Consider the following 6,000-nt stretch of genomic DNA (forward strand, 5'->3'; position numbering starts at 1 on the left):
TCTGATGGTTGGTGTAAATCTCATAAAGAATACCGTACAAATAGTGCTGCCAAATCTTCAAGGCATGAAAAATAGCTTCTAACTCAAGGTCGTGGACAAGATAGTTCTTCTCATGCACCTTCAACTGTCTGGACACGTAGGCAATCACCCTACCGTCCTGCATCAACACCGCGCCGAGACCAATTCGCGACGCATCATAATATACAGTATAAGACCCCAAACCTGTAGGCAATACCAATACTGGGGCTGTAGTCAAAACTGTCTTGAGCTTCTGAAAGCTCTCCTCACATTCCTCCATCCACCTGAACGGAGCACCTTTCTGGGTCAGCCTGGTCATAGGTGCTGTAATGGATGAGAATTCCTCTAAAAACGGCGGTAATATCCCGCCAAACCAAGAAAACTCCGGATCTCCATAGCTGATGACGGTCTAGGCTAACTCTGCACTGCTTCCACCTTCTTTGGATCCACCTGGATCCCATCACTCGATACTACATGATCCAAGAATGCCACTGAGTCTAGCCAGAACTCTCACTTTGAAAATTTTGCATATAACTTCTTTTCTCTCAAGGTCTGAAGCGCAGTCCTCAGGTGTTGCTCATGATCCTCCCAAGTTCGGGAGTACACCAGAATGTCGTCAATAAACACAATGACGAATGAGTCAAGATAAGTTTAGAACACACTGTGCATCAAGTGCATAAAAGCTTCTCGGGTATTGGTCATCCCAAAAGACATCACAAGAAACTTGTAGTGACCATACCGAGTCCTGAAAGCAGTCTTCAGGATATCTGGCTCCCGGATCTTCAACTGATGATAGCCTGAATGTAAGTCAATCTTAGAAAACACTCTGGCACCCTGTAACCGATCAAATAAGTCATCAATACGTGGAAATGGATACCTCTTCTTCACTATGACTTTGTTCAACTGGCGGTAATCAATACACATCCGCATAGAACCATCCTTCTTCTTCACAAATAAGACAGGAGCCCCCCAAGGTGACACACTGGGACGAATGAAGCCCTTATCAAGCAACTCCTATAACTGCTCCTTCAATTCCTTCAATTTAGGAGGAGCCATACGATATGGAGGAATAGAGATGGGCTTAGTGCTCGGTAACAAATCAATGCCAAAATTTATATCTTTGTCGGGCGACATGCCCGGATGATCAGCTGGAAACACATCTTGAAAGTCCCTCAGTACTGGAACTGACTAAATTGTAGTGGTATCAATATTTACATCTCTCACATAAGCTAGATACATGTCACACCCCTTCTCAACCATTCGTTGAGCTTTAAGAAATGAAATAACTCTGCCGGGAGTATACTCTAAGGTACCTCTCCACTCAAATCGTGGTAAACCTGGCATAGCTAGCATCGCGGTCTTAGCGTGACAATCAAGAATATCATAATGGGGCGACAACCAGTCCATGCCCAAGATAACATCAAAGTCTACCATGCTGAGTAATAATAAATCAGCTATGGTCTCAAAACCACTAAGAGCAATCAAACACGACCGATACACGTGGTCCACAATAAGAGAATCTCCCATAGGAGTAGACACATAAACATGGGAACTCAAAGAATCCCGAGATATGCCCAAATATGGGGTAAACTAAGAGGACACATAAAAATATCTAGAGCCTGGGTCAAATAATACCGACGCATCTCTATGATAGACCAGAACAATACCTGTAATGACAGAGTCATAAGTAACTGCCTCTGTACCACCGGGAAGAGCATAATATCTGGCTTGGCCTCCCCCTCTAGGGTGACCTCGACCTCCTCGACCTCCACCTCAAGCTGGCTGAGTAGGTGGGGCGGTAGCTGGTGCTGGAATCATAGCATGAGGGCCTGGTGGAACACGTGTTGGCTGAGAAGTCTTTGGAGGTGCACCCCTCCTAAGTCTGGGGCAATCCCTCACCATATGGTGGGTGTTGCCACACTCAAAACAACCCCTCGGAGGGCGTGGCTACTGTGACTGACTCAGGCCAGGTCTGCTGGACTGGCCGCTAAAAGCACCCAGAGCAGGAGGCATACTAGATACTGGCGGTGCATAATAAGTCTCCTGGGGCCTAGAAGGGACCGGAATACCACTGGCAGCTGGAAGAGCTGAATGAACGGGGTTACTCACATTACCCCTACCATATCGAACTGCAGCTGGGGCACGAGTACCGCTGTAAGTTCCAGACTCTCGAGACCTCTTGGCCTCCCTGTCCTCTCTATCCCGGGTAAGCATGCCCTCAAATCTCTTTGCAATACTCACAACCTGCTGGTAAGAAATATCCATCTCCAGCTCCCTGACCATACTAATCATGATACTGGGGTGGAGTCCCTCAATAAACCGACGAACCCTCTCTTGAATTGTGGCAACCAAGGCTGGTGCATGTCGGGCCAAATCACTTAAGCGAACTGCATACTCTGATACAGTCATAGCACCCTGGCACCACTGCTCAAACTCCGCATGCCATGCGTCCCTAAGGCTCTGAGGGACATACTCTCTCAAAAATATATCCGAGAACTGAGTCCATGTAATTGAAGCTGCCTCATCCGGACTACTCAACTCATTAGCATGCCACCACTGATAGGCTGCTCCTCTAAGCTGGAAAGTGGTAAAAGAAACCCCACTCGTCTCCGCTATATCCATAGTACGTAGAATACGATGACACTCATCCAGAAAACCCTGAGCATCATCAGTAGTCAATCCACTGAAGTTAGGTGGGTGGTACTTTTTGTACCTCTCAAGTCTGAGCTGATCCTCCTCAGAAGCGGCTATCCTAGTCTTGTGCTGAACCGGAGCTACCGGTTGCATAGGGATGAACTCTGGAACCTGGTCGGCCTGACCTTGCTGCTCTGGAGTACCAGTGATAGGAGTCTGTGCTCCTCCCCCGGCCTGAGATATGGCAGGAGCAAGTGGAATCAATCTAGCCTGAGCTAAGGTGCTGAACATGCTCAGAAACTAGGCTAGGGTCTCCTGGAGGGTTGGTGCAACAACAGGTATCTCAGGTGTCTGCCCTCTAGCTGGAGCTACTGGGGGCTCTTCTGTAGTAGCTTGTGCGGGTGCTCTGCATGCACCACGTGGACGTCCTCGGCCTCTACCCCGGCCCCGACCTCTCGCGGCTCTAGCAAGGGCGCGAGTGCCTGATCATCAGATCCACCTGTACGTGTCCTCACCATCTGTGAGAAAACAGAATACAAAAGTTCGGAATTTTGATGTCAACAATTTTCGCATGACAAGGAGTCAAAGAAGTATAATTTTTTTCCCTAACAGTTCCATAGCCTCAGATAAGTACAGACGTCTCCGTACCGATCCGCGAGAATCTAATAAACCGGATTATGACTCATGACACCTATGAACCTAGAGCTTTGATAAAAACTTGTCATGACCCAAACTCTCTCCGTATAACGTCGTGACGACACCTAGTTTCTACGACTAGGTAAGACTAACAAATTATAGAAATATAACAAAAACGAAAGTAAAACTTGGCAACTAACAGTAGTGGATAACTGAATAACTAATAACAATGCCGCTCTACATGTACAATAACCAATACTCTAAATGCACAGTCCTCCCAAAACCCAGAATATCGTAAGTCACAAGCTACATAAGGAAACTAATATCTCTATACACCAGAGTCTAACAAAAGAAGTACGGAAGGTAAATGACATAGGAGAGAATATAGGGGGACTCTGAGGTTTGCAGACTCGACAGATGTACCTTGTAATCTCCGTACAACAGCAAGCACACTCAGCTAACAGCGGGCTGATAAGTAGTACCTGGATCTGCACACAAAAATATGTGCAGAAGAGTAGCATGAGTACACCACAACGGTGCCCAGTAAATGCCAAGCCTAACCTCGGTCGAGTAGTGACGAGGTCAGGTCAAGCCCACTGGAATATAATAAATAAAACAAGAGAATATACAGTATAATAAGAGACTAGAATTTAACAAAAGGAAACACAATAAGGCAACAATATAACACACATGGGTAAACAGCAGGGAGAACTCCCGAGGTACCGCCTCGTAGTCTCAAAAGTAAATATGCAGGGAGAACTCCCGAGGAATTGCCTCATAGTCTCAAAAGTAAATGTGCAGGGAGAGCTCACGAGGAACCGCCTCATAGTCTCAAAAGTAAATATACAGGAAGAACTCCCGAGGAACCGCCTAGTAGTCTCAAAAGTAAATGTGCAGGGAGAACATCCAGGGAACCGCCTCGTACTCTCAAAAGTAAATATACAGAGAGAACTCCCGAGGAACCGCCTCGTAGTCTCAAAAGTAAATGTGCAGGGAGAACTCCCGAGGAACCGCCTCGTAGTCTCAAAAGTAAATATACAAGGAGAACTCCCGAAGAACCGCCTTGTAGTCTCAAAAGTAAACACACAGCTCAACCGATAAATACCATAGTTAACAACAACAATTTTACAGTTAAGACCGATAAAGAACAAGGAAAAATAGAAAATCAACTAGGCATGCTTCACAGAGTTCAAATAAGCAGTTAAAACACGTAGATATGCGATATTACACTAAACATGATAACTACGCATATTGGGATAACTCAATTTAGAATGAAAAAAACAGACTAATACTCATTTAAACGGTATAACTTAAATTAAAGGAAACAAGTAGCTACTCAGTAAAATAAATCAGATTTTTCTACAAATAGCCAGTGTACGAACTCGTCACCTCACGTACACGGCGCTCACATATCACAACAATACCAAATCCTAAGGGGATCTCCTCCATACAAGGTTAGGCAAGCCACTTACCTCGAACCAAGCTCAATCAATCGGTAACAATGCCTTTTCCACAAATATCCGACTCTGAATGCCCCAAATCTAGCCAAAATCAATTGCATACCATAAATACGACTATTAGAAATTAATCTAATTAATGAAATCAAAGCTAAAGCAAGAAATTAGAAAATCGTCCCAAAAAGTCGACCCGGGCCCACGTCTCGGAATCGGGTAAAAGTCATAAAATACGAACACCCATTCACTCACGAGTCTAACCATACAAGAATTTCTCAAATCCGACCTTAAATCGCCTTCCAAATCTCAAAAACTTAGTCTAGGAAGTTTATACCATTTTTACCCAATTTCCAACTCAAATCCTTAATTAAAGGGTGGAATCAACTATAGATTAATGAGATATAACCATAAAAGAGTTAAGAATCATTACCCACAAGCTTCCTCTGAAAATCTCTCGAAAAATAGCTAAATTCCGAGCTCTCAAGTCAAAAAATGAAGAATGAGATCAAATCCTCGCACTTAGCCCTTTTTCTGCCATAGATCTCGCTTCTGCGAGCCTTCAACCGCATCTGCGGTCCCGCACCTACGGAATTTCCATCGCAGGTGCGGCTTTCACTTAAAACTCATCGCCTGCTTCTGTGGTCAAAAGGTCGCACCTGCGGACCTATGTCCGCTTCTGCGGCCCCCCACGGCTCCTGCGGTCCCCTACCGCTCCTGCGATCTCTCTAGCGCATCTGCGGGCATCGCAGATGCGGAACTCACCTTGCACTTGAAACCCCTGACCATTCCATCCAAAACTGCTTCTGCGCTTAATCATCCGCACGTGCAGCCCCGCACCTGCGGTCTCCCCACCTCAGGTGCGAAAACACTAGATGCCTGAAGGCTTCAGCAATTTCCTAAGTCTAATATTTCTTCCGTTAAGCATCCGAAACACACCCGAGGCCCTCGAGACCTCAACAAAACATACCAACTAGTCCTAAATCACCATACGAACTTAGTCGAGCCCTCAAATCACATCAAACAACGCTAAAAACACGAATCACCCTCCAATTCGAACTTAATGAACTTTGAAACTTCAAATTTCTACAACCGATGCCGAAACCTATCAAATAATGTCCGATTGACCTCAAATTTTGCACATAAGTCATAATTGACATTACGAACATACTCCAACTTCTGGAATCAAAATCCAACCCCGATATCAAAAAGTCCACTATCGGTCAAAATCTCCGAAAATTTGATTTTTGCTATTTCAAGC

The sequence above is a fragment of the Nicotiana tabacum genome, chromosome 24 (genome assembly GCF_000715075.1).
Source record: "Nicotiana tabacum cultivar K326 chromosome 24, ASM71507v2, whole genome shotgun sequence".
Taxonomy (NCBI): domain Eukaryota; kingdom Viridiplantae; phylum Streptophyta; class Magnoliopsida; order Solanales; family Solanaceae; genus Nicotiana; species Nicotiana tabacum.